Source organism: Haliotis asinina, chromosome 10 (genome assembly GCF_037392515.1).
Source record: "Haliotis asinina isolate JCU_RB_2024 chromosome 10, JCU_Hal_asi_v2, whole genome shotgun sequence".
Lineage (NCBI taxonomy): Eukaryota > Metazoa > Mollusca > Gastropoda > Lepetellida > Haliotidae > Haliotis > Haliotis asinina.
In genome coordinates, this window is record NC_090289.1 from 3,111,024 (window position 1) to 3,135,299 (window position 24,276).

A 24,276-nucleotide genomic window follows, 5' to 3' on the forward strand; every position below is an offset into this window, starting at 1 on the left:
GAAATATATCAAATGATATATATCATTCCAAAAAACGTAGGGGATATTAGACAACAAGATAGATTAAATCAAATGATGAAAACAAGTGAGTGAGTGAGTTTGGTTTTACGCCGCTTTTTGCAATATTCCAGCAATATCATGGAGGGGGACACCAGAAAATGGGCCTCACACATTGTACCCATGTGGGGAATCGAACCCGGGTCTTCGGCGTGACGAGCGAACGCTTTAACCACTAGGCTACCCCAACGCCCCTGATGATAACAAGGAAGAAACAGGTGATGAAGAAAAATTAAGAGAAAATGTGACAACTTCAAGATTGTTTCAGCTGTATGGATACATATTCCTTTATTTCATCTGCATTTTTCATTGGCTAGTGGCATGCATGCAAAATGGAATATCCCCTACTTTTTTTTAATCATACATTTGAAAACTGACCCAAACTAAGCAGAGCATGCCATCTCTTTATACTTTACACAGTTTCTCAAAGTAGCAGTACTTCTGAAAGGTCATTTTAGGGGCATTGACATTTGACTGGGTCAGTTGTAAGTGGAAAATAAAACATACACTGGACTGATTCTGTAAGTAAAAGACTTGGCACCATAGTTTGTAACATCTACGATAATCTTGTTGTCTTGATTAAAAACTCTTCTCAAAAGAGTGTTTCATTTCACAATTTCAATCAATGCCCCCTGAGATAAGGTTATTTTCATCATCCAAACAAGTCTAACCTGTTGGAGGTATAAAAAAACTTGCAACACTACATGCATTGTTTCTCCTGTGTTCTGTTTTTAAGGTTAGCAGATCCACAAATCAGGTAAAAAAATAGCTCAGTCTAAAAAAATGAACAAAACGTCTAAACAGTAAATACGAGAAATGATGATATATTTCACTATATTTCAAGAAATCATTTGTTCATACCACAAAATTGTATGAAAAACAACATACTTTTGTAGCATTCGTGAAAAAAATTCTATCTTGTAACTTTTTCTCTGTTTGAAACTTTTGATACGAAATAGCTCTTTAACCAAGTGGTAGTACTGTCCTGCTCAATATCAACAAAAATGAACAATCCGCACACAGCAATGATGCTGAATGTTCTGAGCATCCATGAAAACTACAAGGTGTTATCTTTGAACATGGACATAAGTTACTTCCCATCGAAAGTTTAGACTCACTTACAGCACTCACACATTGAAGATGAATTACTTTACTAACTTGAGGGAACCAACTGCAAACCAGATGCAGATGAACTGCACAAGTGTCATGCATCAAATTGCTGAAAAGCAAGTGCATATATTGTGCATGAGAACAGTTATATTTTGGTGTAAAGTTTTGTTGAGAAATCGCCAATTTTCATGAAGTTTCATTATTTATTGAACTCATGACTAAAGTCTTTTCAACGATGTGAATATACTGTACAATGCATCAGTTCGAGTGTAAGTAGTACCTTTAAACAGCGTGGAATATTTATCAAACTCTGGTTTAACACAACTGGCTGAAGTAAGAGGTTATATGGAAGTACATAATGACTGTGACGAGATCATGGTATTGCTGCCACAGTTCATGCTGAGTCAGGTGTTCAGCTGCCATCTTGAATAAACTCTTAAGAAACAATTGCAACCATATGTTTTCTTGCAAATTGGAGAGGCATTACGTTGAAGAAATCACCCAGATATGCTAATTACAGAAGAAAAATCACTGAGTTTCTGTTTTCGATTGCTAAATCAAGAAGAAAGTTGAAGGAGCATGCTTCACTGATGTGTTGCTGGCTGTTATGCCATTTGGTATAAACAACCTTATGAAGTGAGTGAGTGAGTGAGTATGGTTTTATGCCACTTTTATCAATATTACAACAATATCATGCAGGGGACACCAGAAATGGGCATCACACATTGTGCCCATGTTTATCTTCATGAAGATGCCATAATTGTTGTACAAGGAAAATAAATGGATCGGATGGTTAGACTCACTGACTTGTTTGACGTATATCATTGTATTCCAGTTGTATGGATCAATGCTATGATGTCAATCACAGGATTTTCTTGTCCAGACTTCATTGTTCACAGACTGCCATCAAATAGCTGGAATGCTGCCATGTACAGTGCTTCAGAGAACAAACAAACCAACATCTGTCAAAAAAAAGTTAGAGCTCACCATTCTTCATCCTAAAAATAGATTTGTGTGCTTTTCTTTGGATCCAGCAAATCAAATCCACCTGGATCAAACAACGACAATCAGCGTATCAGACCTCAACATCAACAGAGCATCCTAGGAAGCAGAACATTAAGTAGCACGTGATCACACAAAACCTGCCCCGACACCAGTCTCTTCCAATGACAAAACTGCTTCTGTCTCTGCTCAGTCATTAAACTAGTTTTGCTGGCTGCCTACCAAACCTAATCAGTATAATTTCTTTTAAGACAGAAATTGATCTAACCTACAGCTGGAGTCGAAATGTGTCAGTTAGTGAAACTGGCATCAAAAGGCATCTACAATGAACAAAGAAATGCTTCCATGTAGTGCTTCTCCTCCCTGAAAACTCAGAGATGTCATATGTCCAGACTTACTTCTACATTAGCTGACACAAATGTCGGAAGCCATCCTTATCAATGTCCCTTCTTTACGAAAAGTTGGCTCAAGCTTTTAATTTGGTTGAAAATAGTGTCGACTTTGAACTGTATGTAACTATGATTAAGAAACTTCAATGCCATACCTTTTCAACCATTTCTTTTGTCTTATCTATCTGAACTGATAAATGTAGCCTTTTAAAACATTTCTCACTGAAATTCCATATTCAGCAATAGAAGACCTAACTAAACATGATTGCAGTTATTTGTAGTGTTGTGAATAATGAGGGGTCCCTTAAGTGTATAACTACACGAGTGTGACCAAGTGTGTGGCTATATGCATGTATGAGTCACCAAGTGTGACTGTGTGTAGCTATATGTGTGTGTGTCACATGTGTGACTGCTTAATTAGGATGTCACAAGTATGACTGTGTAACTATGATGTCACAAGTATGACTGTAACTATGATGTCACCAGTATCACTGTGTAACTATGTCACAAGTGTGACTGTAACTATGATGTCACAAGTATGACTGTAACTATGATGTCACAAGTGTGACTGTAACTATGATGTCACAAGTATGACTGTAACTATGATGTCACAAGTATGACTGTGTAACTATGATGTCACAAGTATGACTGTAACTATGATGTCACCAGTGTGACTGTAACTATGATGTCACCAGTATGACTGTGTAACTATGATGTCACCAGTGTGACTGTGTAACTATGATGTCACAAGTATGACTGTAACTATGATGTCACAAGTATGACTGTAACTATGATGTCACCAGTGTGACTGTGTAACTATGATGTCACCAGTGTGACTGTGTAAGTATGATGTCACCAGTGTGACTGTGTAAGTATGATGTCACAAGTATGACTGTGTAACTATGATGTCACAAGTATGACTGTGTGTGGCTATATATGAAGCTGCTGAGTAACCAGGGTACAACTCACTTGAAGATTCTAAATGCAATCTTAAGGCTCAAAGAGAAACTGCACACACATTGAGGTACTGTGGATTGAGGTACTGTGACATTGACAAATCAACACATGATGTAGCCATTAATAAACACCAGAAGCTGCTGGAACATGGGAATTAGCTATACTCAATGAACATCCTGTCCCTCAGATCATCCAGTTGATCAAAACCTAATACCTAAATTAGCAGCTAAACTCACTCTGTTTGAAAACCTCTAACATGCATGTATGACAAATGTGCAGCGGTTATAACATCTTGTCAGCTCTGATATCCTGTTTACCATATCCATTTTTTACAAGGGGTATTAAGTCTAAAGAGATTATAATTACCACGACACCCATCTAAGCAGTTTTAACAGACTTATAATCACACCGCCTGCTTCGAAACCAGTTGACCGCAAGTCACTGCCTGTACACATATGCACTTTCAGTGAGGCTGCAATGGGAACTAATACATTTTGGAGCATGTCATGAAGGGTTTGCATCTGTAAGTGAGTGAGTGAGTGCAACAATATAACTGTGACAGACACCAGAAATGGGCTTCACACATGGTAGCCTAGCGGGGAATCAAACCAGGTCTGAAGAGCAATTGATTCATCCACTTGAGTACTGAGCTGATCCTCACTCCAGCTTATAAAGGTGAAAATGTGAATGTGTGCAGTGTCTAGTTGTTGTCAATCTTGGCACACAGCTGTGTGTCTGAATATCTTGTGTCTGTGACAGTCTCTGTCTGTGACTTGGGGAGTGGTGGGATCATGAATCTGTATCAAGCATAAATCCAAAGTCTGAACTGCCTAAACTTGGTGACAGATTTGACATATCTCCTTTGTGACACCACATTGATGAACACCACAACACACATGTTCAGTAAGGTCCAGAGCTGGCTGTGTTTTCTAAGGGATGAATTTTTACATAATCACTTCCTTCCAGTATTCATAATCACTTCCACCATGACTCTTTAGCTCTCCTTTAATTGTTGTGAAGAATGTGTTCCATTTTGACAATGCACTGTGGGACATACATTACTGCTGTTCCAAGCAAGAGCTGAAGGTTTAGAGGCTAATGATGAGGAGAGCCTGGGCAAACGATGAACTATATGGACAAAAATACAAACACTTAATCTATAAACAGTCAAATAAAAAAAATTCTGTTCAAAAAGTATGTTTGTTCGAAACATTACATAACACTTGTGTAATCATTACTAACAGCAGTGTTGCCATCGCAAGAGCAATAGCATCAGCGTAATGTGAGGCAGTCGTGCCAAGAAGCCAAGATAGTAATGTTAACGAGAACATTATTTGGGAACTTGGTTCCTGGGTGTAGATTAAATCAGAAGTGTTTGTTTTTTTCAAACTGTGAAATTAAGACTTCGAAACTATTCAATTTGTATATCGTACACAACCCTGTGCACCTAAAAGGGCCCACAAGTCTGTTGGTGTATGACCAGATGGTAGCCATATAAATATGAGCGAATACCTAGTTGTGGGTACAACAATTTACAGACAAAAAACGTGGACAGAGTACTGTGATTATGTTTCCCAGTCCATCCAGCTGTGAATGGGTGCCTCATAAGGATGGTAAAGCCGGAATAACTCATGTACCCTGTGGTTGCATGAGTCATATCCTCCCCAGGGAGTTGAGACTGATAATACAATGTGCCACTGAGATTGACATCCAGTGATCGGTGGACAAAATACAGCACCTTCAGCCTGTACTAGTTGCATGGATATGCGCACTACATAAATATCTTATAATAATAACTTTACTTACATATTCATCTGTTACATTACTGTTTACGTATACTACTCAAGTAGAGCTCCAAAACCCCCATTCTTCCATATCAACTGTTGTAATATGAGACAATTGGCTGTTCTTCAACTTTGAGTTATCACTTCTGATTGCACACTTTAAAAGGATGTGCGGGTGACTTGAGTTTACTTCTGAACAATATTTCCACCTGAGGAGGCATTTTATAATAAAGTCTGGACCTGACAGTGTGACCTAGGTTTGGTCAGAACTAAACTAATTACCCACTTTATCCACCATTATACAAATAGGTACGAATAGAAATGTGTGGACATATGAGCACACACTCACAAAGGTCACAAAGCCACATGCACTCAACAAGGTCACACACCCACATGCATTTAACTGAGTCACACACCTACATGCCACTCAACAAAGTCACAAACCCACATTCACATGACCGAGTCACACATCCACGTGCACTCAACATGGTCACACACCCACATGCACTTAACTGAGTCACATACCTACATGCACACAAGGTCACACACCTACATGCACCTATTGGGTAACAATGGAATGTGTACATACCTGAGTCACACACCCACATGCCCTCAAGAAGGTCACAACCAGATGCACTTATTCAGTTACACACAAGCATGCACCCATCTGGGTCACAACTGAACATGCACTCAGTCACACACATACATGCAAATAGGTCACAAACACATGCACTGAACTGAGTCACACACACACATGCACTCAACAACGTCACACATGAACCTTTGGGTCATATATACACATGAGCCTATTGGGGTCACATGAGCATCATCAACTGGGTCACCCCACCCACACATAGAAACTGGGACCAAGGTATAGTAAGAAGAAAGATAAGGACCATGGATCTTGACACAAATGGGGGTCATTATATAACAAGAAACAAGGTAGAGACCCACAATAGGGACCAGGAGTAATTAGACACAAAACTGATGGGGACCAAGGGTACCTAGAAATAAGATGGCGACAAGGGAGATCCACACACTAGATAGGGACCAGCATACAACAAGAAACAAAATGGGGAACAGGAAGATCCAGACACAAGATGGGGACCAACCTACAACAAGAAACAAGATGCAGACCATGGAGATCGATCAAGACACAAATGAGGACCAGCGTACAACAAGAACCAAGATGGGGACCAGTGAGATCCAGACACTAAATGGGAACCAAGGAGGTCCAGACCAGGGAAGAAAAAAAGAAACAAGATGGGGACCAGGGGGATTTAGACAAAATTGAGATCAGTTTAAGGCCAGGGGGATCCATACTTAAGACAGGACCACATGGACCTAGACTGATGTTGAGGGCAATGAGAGGAACCTAGACACAAGATTGATTGGGGCATGGGGGACCCTTGCAGCTTTATGCCCAGAATAGATCACATCTGTCACAACAAATACCACACAAGAGTAGCATCTTCATCCTACTGTCACAGAGAGTGATAGCACATGTTACCCAGGAAGAGCATATAACCCTGGAATGTGCCAGCCATGCTTGTGTCACCCCACGTTACTGGTGATAGTTGTATGGTAATAGTTAGATGCACAACTCAGTGTTAATATAGGAAGCACATCTTGCTACCGAAATAGCTTCCTCTCTGGAGAACGTCTTGATAAGTCTGCTGACATTCCAAAAACTCACAAAGATGTTTTCCAAATGAGTATTCCAGGCTGTGTTTACACCTATTCTTTGATTCTGATCAATGAATGAATATTTCATGCATTTCGCAAGAACAGAGCTAATATGTCCACAATTCAGCTTGTTAAATTCATGATAAGATCGCTACTTAATTACAGAAAGGCAGTGAGATTCATCACAGAGGGTTAGCCAGCTCTGACACGGGTAATGCATCAGTGTACACCAGCAATGTTCAACAACAAGTGATCTCACACCTGGTACTCAAGCTCCATCAGCCATTACCCAACAATACTTTTTTGACCACTGTGGAAAACATGACTCCCATTACATGTCCTCAAAATAGAGTAGTCAGATTCAAATTAACAACCTTCTTTACGAAACATGGGAATCCCCCTGTTTGATAAACACTGGTAAGTTGCATGTTTAAAAGGTCTTTAACAATTAAAGCAAAGTAAGACTATAAAGGTTTCTATTATCGTTGAATGTGTAAAACCCCTTGCAATCCTGCTACAAAGTTCAATGTTTTTAATACTATACTCAGCAATATTCAGCTGTGTGACAAAAATCTCTACAGAATCAAGAGTGGACCAGATAATCCACTGACTTGCATCACATGCACCAATGTACAAGTTACCGAGCCAGAAAGCTGCAGCTGGCTCTTATGGTAAATATGCATGGGTTGCCAGTGTAGGATTGGACCTTTAGAGAGGAAGAGCTTTAACCAGAAATACTAGAAAAATCACTCAAAAAGGGCATGTCAACGCATCATACATTGTAACCATAGATGGAATGAACTCAAACCTTTGGATTGGGAAACTGTGAAACCTCCACTTGCCATCAGTAGACATTCACAGTGACAGGCAAGGATGGGGAGGGATTCACGTCAACAAGACTCCACCACCGCACAATATTAAGGAACATTTCACCGATATTGTTTTCCAAACTACTTGCACATCACTACCAGCTGACCTGCAGATGGTACAAGACATTTCACATCAGTCCATCCCAGGCTATTCCAGGGTATGAGAACAGAAATTCTATAATTCAGTAATATCTCCTTTAGTTCCTACCTGACTTGTGAGGATTATGCATGTCCCTCTTGCAGACTGCCACAGTTGCCGTGCGTTGCCATAAGACACACAAATCTTCTAACATCTGAAACAGTTGGAGCTAGAAATGAGCATCATTAAACAATTTCTGTACACAAAGTGGAACTATATTTCAGGCACTGGATGTGTATTTACAGCCCAAATTCAGAAGGTTTTCACAAACTTCCCCAAAATAACTCCTTTTTTAAAGTTTTCAACAGTTTGAAGGACGACTCATGGAATTAATCACATCCCAATTGATTTTAGATTCCTGGTAGTCTTACAGGAATTCAGTCCTATGGACATTTTCTCAGAAGAACAGCGTTGGCTACTTATGCCATCAAAACTGGTGAGCTCCAACTGGCAACATATCAAAGCAGGCCAACTTATTGGAGCTTGACATTTGGACAATGGAAGCACGGGATTTGGAGGGTGATTACAACTTGTTCCATGTGCATCTTACTGTCAGCAGCTTCATCTCTCCATCCAGTCAATCAATGCATATGAACAAATATTATGAAATCAGTAGAAACATATGACAAAAACAAAATGCAACTAAAATATAGCTGTTTTGGTGTCCATGTTCACAATCACATCTGAATTCTGTACACGTTTTTTTTTACCAAATGTCATTTAACAAAAAAGTAAAAAAAAAGTCTTCACATTCTCAAGGGGTTGTATCAGGAGAGATTTCATGAGACAACTAGTGCAAGTGAGTGAGTGTCACATTATTGTGTGACAGGTTAATGTGGGTAAGTGCCTGAGATAGCGCAGGTCCTAGACAGTAATGGTTCCGTGAAACCCTCAAATATAGGTGTGGTCCTGACAAACCCAGGAACATGATCACAGCCACTCTGGAATATGAACCTACAGGATCCGAGCTGGCACATGTGTGGGATGTTACTTTGAACTTTGTCCTATAGGCCATGAGGGTCTGGCAACACATAACTTATAACTTTCTACAACATGGACAACATATATTCACGGATCAAACCCAAAGTTTGGACAATACATAGAAATTTGTGTTGACAGATGGCAAAATAGACAAAACGTTTCTTTATTTTGCTAAATAATGGTGCTTTGGTCAAGATCTTTTTGCTCTCGTCAAGCAGCAGTGAATAATAAACAATGTGCAGGTGTATGTATGGTACAGAAAGGATTAACACCAGTCATTATCAGGATCAGTAAATATTTGTCAGGCTATAAAAGAAACAAAAAGTAGATATTTTCCATAAGCTGTTTGTTTGCTTTGAATATATTTAAAATCTACTATATGACATAAAAATATGCTGAAATCAACTGAACTATAATTTCACATAAAACCATGCCCCAGGTCAATTATCTTCAGCTAACATAAGGTTTTCAGATGACTGGGAAGACAAAATGTGCTATTAGATACATAATAATAAATAGACATTTTTAATGTCCTACTTATCATCTCTCATTTACCTGGGGAGTGTACACTTACTCAAGATATCTTTAAGGTGCAAGAGGGGACATAGTCACATGACCATTCCATCCTACTGAGTACCCATTAACTGCTGGGTGAACAGAGGCATATTTCAAACCAAGTTTTAGTACTCCCCACATGTGTTAGATGTGCAGTAGAGTAGGGAAGGACCTTTCAGTAATCAAGTTGCCAAACATGTCACCTATCAAACTACATACAATGTTGCTTAATTTTGTTTATTTAGTTAATCACTTCACTAATCACTTCTGACTAAAGGTTTCATGTTTCTCACATTTAAAGAACCACTTGAAAGTGGTTCACCAAAACTGTCTTTCTAGCTGTGCTAATAGTCCATTGAATCATCAATCTAATTATTTAACAAGTCATTCTCTTGCCAAACACAAACATCAATACTCACAAAGCTCAAACATCCAATCAGTAAATATTGTTACCAAGCACTCCATGTTTAAAACAAAGCATTGAAAACCTAGTGAAAATAACATGATGAAATTCAGCATTCACACAGTCATTCTTACTGTACATGATCGCAGTATTCCTGACAGTACTATATTATTTTTATAGTATGACTGGGTAATTTAACTGAAAACTAATCTCTTAAGTTGAGTGCAATTCAATGCGCAATCATATCATAATGTGTTCAGGAGTAGCGCAGAGGATGCAGAACAGTGACTAATGGAGGTTTCGTCGACATTTACGACCATCCAGAAGTAGCTTTAACCAATAAAGTGCCCTGCTGATGGTCAAAGTAAGTGACGGTTTCTTAATATTCTAGTCAGCAAATGTGTGAAAAAAGTTGCCAAAGTTTGCTGGCCAGTGAGACTCAAAAAACAATTCACTAGTCTGAGATTTGAATGTAGGCACAGGTTCCATCATTAAGCTGCTAATATGATACACATTTTTATCAGTCCATAATCTTGCATGATTAAAAGTGTGTTTTCATTTATCAGTCAAAGCGAATGATATATTTAGGGAAATGATCCCATGAAAATTCAACAGCCAGTCAGGTCAGTGACTGTGGAGATTTACTGGCCCGACTGGATTTTTACTAGCAACATGGTAACAGGCCAGTGGCTATTTCACATACTCTTTAGCAATAACCTTCCTTTATTACAATCTGCCTGTGCTCAGCAAACCAAAAGTCTATACAATGATGCCACATCTACAGAGTCTGGTCTTGGTACAAACATGGAGGGGGTGGATAAGACAGGATGCAGTCATTGTCTACAGTGAGGGTTTGGTACAAAAATGGAGGGGGTGGATAAAACGGGATACAGTCAATGCCTACAGTGAGGGGGTGGATAAGACGGGATACAGTCACTGTCTACAGTGAGGGGTTGGTACAAACATGGAGGGGGGTGGATAAGACAGGATGCAGTCATTGTCTACAGTCAGGGCTTGGTACAAACATGGAGGGGGGATGGATAAGACGGGATACAGTCAATGTCTACAGTGAGGGGGTGGATAAGATGGGATACAGTCACTGTCTACAGTGAGGGGTTGGTACAAACATGGAGGGGGTGGATAAGACGGGATACAGTCAATGTCTACAGTGAGGGGTTGGTACAAACATGGAGGGGGTGGATAAGACGGGATACAGTCAATGTCTACAGTGAGGGGTTGGTACAAACATGGAGGGGTGTGTGTGGATAAGACGGGATACAGTCATTGTCTACAGTGAGGGGTTGGTATAAACGTTGAGGGGGTGAATAAGACGCGATACAGTCACTGTCTACACAGTCTGGGGTTGGTAAAAACATGTCTTAATCCACAAAAGCAGGGCCAGCTGGTCACTGTCTACAGAGTCTGGGGTTGGTATAAACATGGAGGGGGTGGATAACATGGGATACAGTCAATGTCTACAGAGTCTGGGGTTGGTACCCACCAAAGCAGGGCCAACTGGTTGATAGGTTAATGAGATATAACGTACCCCATTTCCCTGATCCATAACCACTTAAAACTTACCATTACAGAGGCTTAAAAATATTTCATAATCAACCTAGATCTTTACTGCAACAGTGAGTGCTGTTTAATTTTATATCTTCACTCTGCTGAAATTAACACACCTTTAATCTAGATAATCACCTTTGAAATATATCATCTCCAGTGCACTTGAATACTGATTGCTGTCAAAGATGGTATCTTGACTGTCAGATATGACATATTGATCTATATGAATTATATGGCATGGCGTAGGACAAATCAAGTCTGCTGCTTCATCACACTTCCATCAACTGTATCGGCAACTGTTAATTAACAACATCAGCAGCAGATTGATCAGTGCATGAACAAATTTACACTTCCCCATTTGTTGCTTTACATTCTCCTTAAACTGTCATCTGCATGGGTTCATTGACCACGACTAGATCTGCTCATACACTGATGTTGCTGATACAGCGGGATTCAGTAGCAAAGGAGTGATCTGGGGGAATTGTATCTCGTAGAATCTCATCTTCATCAACTTCAAGAGTCTTTACACACCCACAGAACTGCCTCCTCCTATCCACTAGTCATCATATCTGTCTCAAACATTTCTGCAAATATCATTTTCAAAATCACTTTGAAATTAATTTTTCATATTCCTGAAGACAGTAATTAATTCTACATATGACTGGTGAGATGATTTCTGTTTGAGTACTTTTTAAAGTGAACTGTACTGTGGAAGACATTTCTTACACTTGCCTCTGGAGGAATCCAGGTTACAACAGTACTTGCCGCACTGGCTTAGACACTTTTGATCGTGTGTCACCATCCTAATGGATCACTGCCTACCCTGTTGATCACTGGATTGTTTTGCGTTCTCTTGATAGTGACTGAGCGACTGAGTTTGGCTTTATGACACTTCTAGCCATATTCCAGCAATATCACAGCAGGAGACACCAGAAATGGTCTTCATGCACATTTAGTACTCATGTGGGGAATCAAACCCCCGTCTTCAGTGTGACAAGTGAATGCATTTAACCACTACCCTACTGCCCGTTCCCTTGACAACTACAGGCCCACATCAAACACTGTAATACATGTATTACTCACTGGGGTGTTTAGCAAGACAAAAGTCATCATGACACAAGAGTCAACTTTTCACTATTAACTTAAAGAGAACATATTCAGAAAAAGCCTTATTAACACTCACTAACTGTTTTAAACAACACACATGAAGACTCAGTCACTGCTGCTCATTCTAAGGTTTGCATTAATAAAACATGTTTTATATTCTTCTTCAGATCAGTAACATTGATATCCAAGATGACATAAAACAAATGCTTTGATAACCAATGTGATTCCAGCAAGCCAAATATCCTAATTCCTATGACCAGTTGGTTTAGACTCTGCTGGTGTCCTCCAATGGCTTCTGTCACCACACCAAGCAGTTTCAGTGTTGGAATTAGAAAGGGATGCCAAGGGATCAGCATGGTTGGCTCCAATTTAAGCCATTCGTCTTTGACTTTCCAGAAGACTTCACCTGAATTTCATGACTGGACAGACACAATTTATACCAAATACACTTTATAAATCCTTTCAACCCAACTGGTACTGCAAACCAATATGTATGTAAAGAAAAAATTATCAATCACTTAAGCTTTCAGACATTTCAAATTTCCAAGTTGAACTCATGCAAGATAACAATCAAAGACAGGTCCTGACAGGGATAACTAAATCTAAACAGAAGAAAGAAAATTCACAGATGTGTAACTCAATCTATAAGTGAAAAAACTTCCTGAAACTTTTCATCAGATCTAAAAAGTGGAAAACAGTGACTGAATGAGCAACTCAAGTAATTTCATATAGTCAGCAAACCTTTCAGTAGCATGAAGCTGCCCGTTTGTTGTGATCAGACCATGGGCAGGCAAATCAGACGCTGATAGACTGAGAGTCAATGTATCAAGAAATCATCTGGAGGACACAATGACATGTCTCACAGTCACATAAAACCTGTGCCTGTCTACCTGTGTGTATTTCAGCTGACAACACAAATCCAAAGCTTGGTTGGTGCATGTCTTTTTATCTTAAACAAGTCAATCAATTCTCATGATGCATCATTGGATTGTCTGGTTCAGAATTATTCATAGACTGCACTAACATCCATGAAACATAGTTGCCAGCAGTGCAAATTTTACACATACACAATCCATACTATAATCAGCAACAACTACAACTTCTCCCTTGTCAGAAGATAGAGTATATGATGTTGTGTCACTTGTCGAAGTGATGCAGCTAGCGTCTTCAGTATCCACACTTAGTTACAAGACAGATCACAGATCAAGCACAGGGATTAGGTGGTCTGGCTTGCTGACATGGTTGACACATGTCAATTCCCACTTGTGGAAAACGATGCTCATGCTGTTGATCACTCGACTGTCTTGTCCAGACCTGATTATCTATAGTCTGCTGCCATATGGCTGGAATGGCGTTGAATGGAGCATATAACTGAACTCACTCACTTAGATCAAGCACAAAGATATTCATTAAAACATTTCCATATGTACTGTCAGCTGGTAGTGTGTTCAGTTATTAAGAACCAGTACAAGTAATATTTGAAATTGTTTGTGGTCAAAGAATCAGAATGTCTGGAAGAAATCATAATATGAAACTCAGTTCCAATGATGGAAAAACTTTTGAGAAACTATATGTCATGTGAACAACAGTGGGGATCATATATCTACACAGACTAAACAAATAAAACTCGCTGAAAGAATGCATATGTAGGTAACATTTAACACATAAAGTACTCACAATGTCGGCCGATATATGAGACAATCTTGTGAGAATCGATGGTCTGTAGATACACTGAACCCTCTCACAAGTAGATCAACTTATTGGGGAGACACTCAAACCTTTCTCACTCAATAACCCATTTCATTCAGGCCATAATTGAATATAGACAAATAGTCCATGAGGGGTGAAGTCTTGAGGCAATCCATAACAGACTTTGACAGACACTGCCTGCTAGTCATTGCTTACAGTCACCACAAGAGAAGGGGATTAACTGCATGATTGACCCCCATACACAACTGTCTATGGTACATAATTAATGCACTTAGCAGACTAGAACAAAAATCTGATAAGGCATACAGGTCCAAAAACATAAAATATACTGTTTCAGTGACACGTGATTGGTAAAGTACTATACTTTATTTGACTGAGAGCATGACAGAATTCATATGTATGTAAAGTCTTTTAGATTAAAAGCAATAAAAGTAAGAAAAGAGAAAGGCTGGAATATGTGCTCTGCTTATAAACTGTTACTTACAGCATTCCGCACTTTAAAATGTTCATATTATTCATGCTGGGTTCATGCTCGTGATATCAGGTGTGGTGATTAATGGTTTAACAAAGTGACATGGGTTGTAAAAGTTTCTCATAACTGGATAATAGTGATCACCCTGTGTGGCCCTGTGAAATCATTACAACATGTATGGGTTTAGGTGGGAGGTGAATGCTGACCTATTGGTCTGAACAGTCAATCAAGAAACTAGTCTCCCTCTAATGGGTGCACCGACCCTGTTGACATAATTACAGTAAGGAATCCAGTCATGCACATGTCTGTAGAAGCAGGACATCACTACAGTTTCTCAGTTTAACATCAGATGCTACACTGCAGAATCTCCACATACAGTGTTGACATGCAGCATGGAATAAAACACATTTTACTGCCAATACTTGCACCTATCAAGAAGCTTGCATGAAAAATACTTCAACAAGGCTGATATTGTTTGGCTAAAGTGAAAATTATCATGAAAAACTGCTGTATTAAGAAGAGTCTGGTGACCTTGAGATGCGTACCTTTCACCAGATCATATGGAGGCTATTTCAGAAGACATTTCCATATTTGTTGATGCTGGTGACTTGAGAAGGAAGAGGTCTACAAGGGTAATGACATCACAGTGAGGCTGTTAACCCACAGTGAAACATGAACAGACACATAGGTGCCTCGTGCTGGCAGGCTAGAGAACACAAGGACAGAATTGCTACTGGATCTGCTGATGCTAGCCAGAGACAGATTTGCAATTCCATCATCAATTGCGGTATGTTGGACAAGAGAGTGGGTCAGACATGATTAACAACTACTGAAAGGATCAGTACCACACAAGCCATGTTGTAAACAAAACCCAAACATACAAAATAAACTAAGTCAAAATAGAAACTTCACAAAATATAATTTTTAAAAATAATGAATAATTTTTCTCTGATGATGCCTCTATGTAACCGAAATGGGATCCCTATCTTTCGACTCTCGTAAAACATTAGCAAAACCCACTCAAACCCATCCATTCGTCGTGCAAATGATGTTAGTGCCAAATCAGGTTTTGCACGTGCAATCGATCATGTGATCTTCGCATCAAAATTTTCTTCATTTGCACGTGTTTGCATTGGCCTCAAGAATTGAAAAAACACTTTTAAAGATCACATATACTCTAGGGGCTGCAAATGCATAAATGACTCACTGACATCGTTATAAATGTAACCCAGTCATTAAAACTGCTCATTTCGATCTTTAATTACGTATACCTTAAATCAGTCTTTTTGACAACAGTGCACAATTCTCAGCTGCAAACAAAATTTCAACCAATCAGAGCAGTGTGTCTCAGTGGCGTAATAGTGGGTATAGATGTGAGGGTCAGGGTCTATGCAGAATTCATCCACATTTCAGGGGGTAAACTATTTCGTTTACAGGTTTGTACAAACCTTAAATCACGACTGCTGTTGTGAAAAATGAAACCCATACACCCAAACACAATCTACTATCATTTAGTTTTGTCTCCTGCTTTGCCTAGTTTCCAAGTTACAACCCTTGTCTTCATAGACGGTTCTGTCAAAATCACTTGGTGTCCCTAGGTTGTAATCCCTGTTAGGTGGTATAAACCTACATGTAATTTGCCATCATTCAATTGATGCTCAGTTAATGTATTTATAACAGGTATAATTAGTGGTAACGCCACTTAGATTATCCGACAAAGGTCCCCATTTGGCATTTCTTGTGTCTGGATCGATCAAAGGATTAACCGATAACACACTGATTGATTAAATACTTCTATGCGGATTTAAATGGGGATTTGTCAAAAGGTAGTGTTTATGTATGTACATTCTGAATACACTCTGTTGATTGATTGCTCATTATTGACTAATTAAATTACTTTTTTAAAAGAATGACGCACATTATGCAATCAGTTGCCAGGTGTGCTATCTTGGGTGACCAGTGAGACTGTACAGCAATGTGAAACGATTCATCACGCTTTTGTATATTAGACTGTTCACTGACACATCACTTGGGAAATCTGCTGATGAATTATATAGCACTCGTTTTTGTGGATATTGATGGATACATTCCTCAAACAAGGTAACTGACTTTGCTCATATAACTTTAATTTGTTTTAATTTTAATATTTGCATTTTGTTTTTATTAAGTTGTCGTAGCTTTCAACAGAATCATTGTTTTTGTCGTGAAGTGTAATGATACAGACGACACACACTAAGGCGTGCATGCAATTTATGATTCATATAGGCAAACAATAAATGTCTAGATATTACATTCCTGTTTTACATTCACACATCGCTTCTTTTTATTAAGTTTCGAAATGCATACAAGTATGATTACAGAGTAATTCGGATTATGAGACATAACATAAAGACGTATATTGACAAATGTCTACATACTGGTGAGTGAACGTTACAAACCAAGTAAATGTAGCAAGTGAAGAAATTTATCACTCAGTTTTGTCATGTCGACCCCCCGATCTCCCTTAAGTTATGCTACAGCTTGTGTCATGCAAACTCCTTTTGGTCATGATTCAAATACATATTTAACTACTAGCAGAAAGCAGTTTTTATTTTCTAACTTATGAAAACAAACCATAATCTCATTAATTCAAATGGACTTAAGTCCGTGACTTCTATGAATGCTATTTAAGTTTGTTTTCACCAAATTACAATATCAAAATTACGTTCTACTAGTAGTAAAATATGTATTTTATTGGTGGAAAATCAGATTTTGCATGACGTTGCTTATAACATTACAATTTCACTCTTATAAGCGAGGTGGAGGTCAATATAATATTACTTGCAATATCAATGTCACTTCAACCCCCACCTTGCTTGGTTATGTTACAAGTTGTGTCATGCAAAATCCATTTGGCCATGATAAAAATACATATTTAACTACTAGTAAAAAGTAGTTTTGATTTTCTAACTTGATGAAAACAAACCATAATCACAATAAGTCTGAGGATAAGTGCTATGTAAGTTTGTTTTCACCTACTTACAAAAACAAAATTACTTTTCACTGGCAGTAAAATATGTATTTTTTTTGATAGACATTGTGATTTTACATGACATTGCTTATAACATAACAAATTCACTCTTGGAAGCGAGGCAGGGGTCGATATAATATTACTTACGAAAATAATGCCACTTCGACCACTTCACTTCCGAGGAAGAAAGCGTTATATTCATCCAAATCCTTTCGGTCAGCAATGTGTAGTAAGAAGTCTTGATTTTATAAACTCAATGAAACTTAAACTCCATTTTCTATCCTGGAAGCATGGTAAGGGGTGAACCATCCGATTTAGTATATATACCACAGGCTTCAACAACGCTGAACTTAAGCACAAACTACGGGGTCCAGTAGTGACCCCAAGGAGTGATTGACGGCAACACAACATTTCGGCATGTCTTTGGTGACGTCGAGAAATCAGCAAACTGACGAGCTTCCTACAAATTTTCCATGCAACTAAATGAAAATGAAAATCGTTCCTTCTATGCAGGGATCTAAGACAGAGTTATGTAACCTGTCTGTGGCTTCATTTGCGAGTGAGAGAGAAGCAGACAGCTTTTTAGCAACTTTTAACTTGGTATTAATTAACCGCAAGTTTTTTTAAAAAAAAAAATGTGATAAATTTTGTAATAAAAAGAGTACCAAAACATCAGTTTATTCGTTCTTTAAACCACAGTTCTAACAGTAATTTAAAGCCATGATTGTCAAACGTGCAACGTGAATGTGCCGTTGGCATGTTGCAAGCGGGAAGATCAGCTATTGACGTCGCAAGAGCAATGGGATGCAGCCGTCATACTGTGTATGACTTGCAAGGTCGTCTACAACAAACTGGCACTACTTCTGATCGCCCAAGGTTGGGTCGTCCCCGTGTGACGTCATGAGCAGAAGACCGTCAAATTGTCCTATGTCACCTACGTGACAGATTTCTGCCAGCTACATGAACCAGGGCTTAAAGGCTGACTGTCCTCACAGACCATTTGAAATCGGTTACGGACTGCCAATCTCCATTCTTGGTGTCCATATCGTGGGCCAATACCGATGCTGTTTCATCAACGTCAGCGTCTGCTGTGGGCCCAGTGTCACCTCCAATGGACCCAGAGAGACTGGAATTGAGTCGTCTTTAGCAATGAATCCAGAGTTACCCTCAGATTCGTTCTTTCATGTTGGCTCATGGCCCAGGTCTACAGTTCCAGCATGATAATGCTCAGATGCATATAGCGATGTTGACACAAACTTTCCATCAAAACACTGGAATCAACATCATCAGGGCCATTGAGGTCCCCTCACCTTAATCCAATAGAGCACGTTTGGGATGCACTTGGGAGAAGGCTTTGTGGTCTTAGGAACCAAACTCAGAATTTGCAGGAACTTGGCGCTGCCTTGCAAGAGCAATGGCCCAGAATCCCCAATCACGTGTTCACAAACATCAGACAGTCGATGAGGAGACAGTGTTTGGGAGTGGTGAATGTGCAGGGTGGCCATACACAATACCAAACTGAGAAATTTTGAATTCTTATTCTTGTGACATTCTGGATACCCATGTTTTGGAATGGTGGTGTAGCCTAATGGGACTGATTGTGGCACTGTCAGTGTATCGAGTACATCACACAGATCTCAGCAATGAAATAATAACAATTTAACCATCTTACCATCTCGTTTTTTTATAGTGCCCTGAAGAAAGAATGTGAATTTTCTTTTTTGACTCAGTATATTATATACATTATATACTGCTTATGTACAAAGAAAGTTTTGCAAAAGAAGTATATGTCAACTTTTGAAATTGTTAACTTGCATTCCCACTGCAGTTTTCTGGATTCTTAAACCAAGGTATGGAGTTATGTCCCTTTCTACTGGTGTGAGCAGTGCCATCATTGCCTGTCTGGTGGGCTCAGCTGCAGGTAAACAATGTCCAGATTGACAAGGTTTGTTTCTGAGTAATGTCTTCTATGGCACTGATCCTTGCCTGACGTTCACCTATCATCCCTATTTAGAAGAGATTCATAAACACACTGTTTCTCATGGTATCTGGGTGATGGGGTAGTCGGGTGGTTACAGCCCTTGCTCATCACATCGAAGACCCAGGTTCAATTCCCCACATGGGCACAATGTGTGATGCCCATGTCTGGTGTCCCCTGCAGTGATATTGCTGGAATATTGCTAAAATGAGTGAGTGAGTTTAGTTTTGCGCAGTACTCAGCTATATTCCAGCCATATGGCGGCGGTCTGTAAATAATCATGTCTGGACCAGACAATCCAGTGATCAACAACATGAGTATCGATCTGCACAATTGGGAACTGATGACATGTGTCAACCACCTGATCCCGTTCGTCGCCTCTTACGACAAGCATAGTCACCTTTCATGGCAAGCTTCACGGGTCAATATTACTAAAAGTACCATAAAGCTAAACTCATTTACTCACGCTCATGTTACCAAATTGAGTCAATCACTGGACTGTCTGGTTCAGATGTCTTTGAGCTATAGCATTGCTAAGTGAGATTTTAAGCAAATAGACAAAGACATGCCCGTAATACAGTCAGGATGTACAATCCGCTTTCACCAGAGATGTTCTATGTTTGTGGAAAGGTCCATACATGGGTATGGTGTTGATAGTCAAATAATACAAGCTTGAGTAAGTCTCTGCTTGATGACCATCAGGAGATTCTGGCACCACTTAGTATTGCAACACTGAATATAAAACATGAATATTGAACCAGTGAAACTAACAAAATCTTGAATTAGAGGGCAATAAAGGTGAACTGACCCCAACCCAACACTTCTTATCCCAACCTATCACATACATAAATAAATCAAAATTTACTGTGATTCAGATTCTATTCACACATATTATGTGAATGTTTGGATTTGAACCTGAGTAAAATATCATCAAAGGTCATCAAAGGTGACCAGTATTGCCACACAAAACAAACATTTGGAGACACTGCTTCAATATAAAAATGCCAGATATCCAATCCCTTATGACTTTAATTCAAGTCAATCTCCAGAAGTGCAGAGTTCAGAAAAACACCATGTTTCCACAAGACATTGCCATGACATTCCTCTGATCTATGACATTAAGTCAATGTCCAAACAGGAAAACTATAAGACACTTATAGAGACTTCATCTACAGGACTACCATGTCAATGAGAGAGGACATGGTGGCCACCTACCCAGGTCAACTCATCATCAAGATATACCCATTCAAACCAAGCACCTTCAAAACAGATTGCTGTCTACACTTCTCACAGCTTAACCAGCAAATGTTTATCTGCTAGGGCAGTCTGAAAACACTTATGCATTTGCACCATCTGTACGAGTTCAGATGTCAACAGTGCAGACAAAAGTTCCACACTGCACATTCTGTTTCCTAATACTTATAATACAGAATGAAATGCATGCAACAGGCTAGCAGTTCTATTAAACATTACTTGTTTATCTCTTAGATTTAGACTTTAGCTTAGCGTTTAAAATAATCCCACCAAATTCACTTGAATTTTGAAGAATTTATTGCAATTTGTAGATCTAAGCCTAACTGCAAACATATTGAAGGTGTGACTTAGATTCCCTTCTGGATAATGTCTGAAGACCATACCATTACTGATACTGAGCCAAATGACTGACACTAATGTAAAATGGTAAACCCTCAATCACTTAAAGGCTGTCAGCAGGCCAGGTGAATGATGCACCACATTGTGTATCACGTCTGTAAATATGTTGTTGCTGTAGTTGAGCATCAGTATAAGACCTGTGGTAATGTCTTGCTCTGGTTCAATGGATCAACTGATATATCAGTAATCAAACATGTCTGGAATAAAATGGACTGACATTTACGAATGCTCCAACTTAGCCTTCTCACACATGGATTGCCATTCCATGGGCCTTTCTATACTGTTTAGTGGTCTCAATGAGATGAAAGTGTCATGCCTGCACCAATACACAAGGTGGACTCACTTGCCATCAGCTGCTTGAACCCACTCATTCACATCCAGTACTCAGGCTCTTAACACAGGTTACAGCTGATTACCATACTTTCAGACATTGTTCTGGCCATGTGATATACTTCCATCCCAGGCGGTGTTTCTCTCCACCTGATCTTCTGTGTCAGTTGTATCTCTGGGAGCATATACACAGCAACAAAATCTAGAAATTTAACAGTTCTCCCCACCATGTTGATCATTAGGTTCACTTATCACACAGAAGAATAGGGTTGGATTTGCTGCATAGGTGTCCCTTGCAGTTGGATAACTGGAGTGTTTGATTTAATGCCAAAACTTTGTGTACCTTGCAGTGTCTTCACTACAGTTTTGGTAAATGGCAAAGCAGTAACTGTTTCATATTGGTGGTTCAAAAATCCATTAAATCTGTTTTCCTTTACTCAATACATAAATAGAATGGTAAGAAGAATGTATGTCCATTAGAACAGTGAAGCTTAGGACACTAAGATTTATCCTGAGGCATATCAGTACCCTACCAATGATGTCAACATCCCAAGCAAAGAAGTGTGGGTTAATATCTACCTTAGCTTGTGGAAATACCAGCAAAGAGATGGAGGAAAAAGACTCCCACCATTATTGCAGTGGGTGTAATGGTAAACTACTCAGTACATACAGATCATAAATAGATATGTCTTATTATTTGAAATGTTTTAACTCTTCCTACCAAATGGTGTGACAACTAAATAGTGCAGGAAAGCCTGCAATGTTACCACTGATAGATGTTTGGCATATGGTTGTATTCTGAAACATGCAATATTCAAGTCACAAAACCAAAATGATAGAATAAGAACGACTTTATCTGTTTCAAACAAATATTTTACCTGATTTCATATGTCAAATATACTTCATGTCTGAACTGTAACTTGTAGAATGGGTTTGCTGAATCAGCTATTTTGCGATTAGGGAGCCAGAGTGAGTGAGTAAGCAAGCAGAGGGCAATATTCATGCAGATTACCAGTCAATTTCAGCAATTAATATGCCTATCTTCATCATGGTCCTGCATGACATGGGGACAATCTCCCACCAGGCAATCTCCTCATATTACACCCCAGCAATCATGTACAAGGCAACACCCCTGCCTAGTCTCAAATCCTCTCCATCTCCAGACCATGCAGCACTGAAGGTACCACAAGCATTTGGGAAGAAATTGTTTAATGGCAAAATCTTTTCAACTTGTATGCTGTTCATAAGATATACAATTCTATTCTATGTGATGGATCCTTTGACAATGCACATGAGACCAAAACCAAATTATGTGTACAATTAAGTTGTCAAAGTATGAGGTGAACCATCCATTATTGTGACAGCTAGTGTCACCTTCTGTTCTAAATCTCCTGACGTAGTCCAGACAGCTGAATGTCCACAGTTGATGATTCCTCCTCTCTTTTGGTAACTTAAACAGTTTATCTCTGTCAGGTAGACACATAATCCTGTCTACCGGGTTCAACCAACACACAGACCTTAATTTCATCAAAATGTCAAAGTCTGAACGACATTCACTCTTGTCACAGAAAAAGGCTGAATACAACAGTTGTTACAAAATCATAGGAAAGCTTACTTCATTACAGTTTTCCCCAAGGGGAATCTGGGTTAGAATGGGTTCCAAAAGGTCGCCAAATGAATCCGGTGGTCTGACTGAAAGACTTTCATGACTAATGGTTGCTAGATGCCAATCATCTGTCCACAATACGTATCACTGGAGTATCTGGTCTGGACTTGATTCTCCACAAGTTGCAATTATACATAGAACAGCAGGAGATGTTTTCTCTGCCGTTAACCAGTCATTAATAATCCACAAGTACATACAGGCAATGCTTGTCATAAACATGGTGTCATGAATGGTGTCATTTGTCACTGTGTCATCTCCACATAAAATCTGCCTCATCTAGAGTTTCATCAACCTGATTCTTTACTCAGTATGCAAAGGGATGGTTTGTCACATAATTGAAACTATCTAATCCAGAGTACATTTCCTCACCTGTACCACAAATATAGGAAGATGTTCCCATGGCAGTTGTTCCATATCTCAGATAACACTTGTGCGACATAGAAACATGACAGTCTCCCCTGGTGTGACATAGAAACATGACAGTCTCCCCTGGTGTGACAGAGCAGCATGACAGTCTCCCCTGGTGTGACATAGAAACATGACAGTCTCCCCTGGTGTGACATAGAAACATGACAATCTCTGCTGATTTGACACAGAAACATGACTATCTCTGCTGGTGTGACATAGAAACATGACAATCTCTGCTGGTGTGACATAGAAACATGACAATCTCTGCTGGTGTGACATAGAGACATGACAATCTCTGCTAGTGTGACATAGAAACATGACAATCTCCAATGGTGTGACACAGAAACATGACTATCCCTGCTGGTGTGACATAGAAACATGACAGTTGTTTCTTCTAACACACAAATCTTAGTTTAGACAGATTTTACAGAGTTCATAGATCTA

The 24,276-nt window shown here is 39.2% G+C and overlaps 1 protein-coding gene across 3 annotated transcripts in view; it reads right to left on the bottom strand.

The window, feature by feature from the left end:
- Window positions 1-24,276, bottom strand: part of LOC137298313 (thrombospondin type-1 domain-containing protein 7A-like) — a 320,745-nt gene that overhangs the window by 257,166 nt on the left and 39,303 nt on the right. For all 3 annotated transcript variants that reach the window (XM_067830517.1, XM_067830516.1, XM_067830515.1), the window contains exon 2: window positions 8,063-8,147. The gene's annotated coding sequence lies outside the window, so the exon portion shown is untranslated. The remainder of the gene's footprint in view (window positions 1-8,062; window positions 8,148-24,276) is intronic.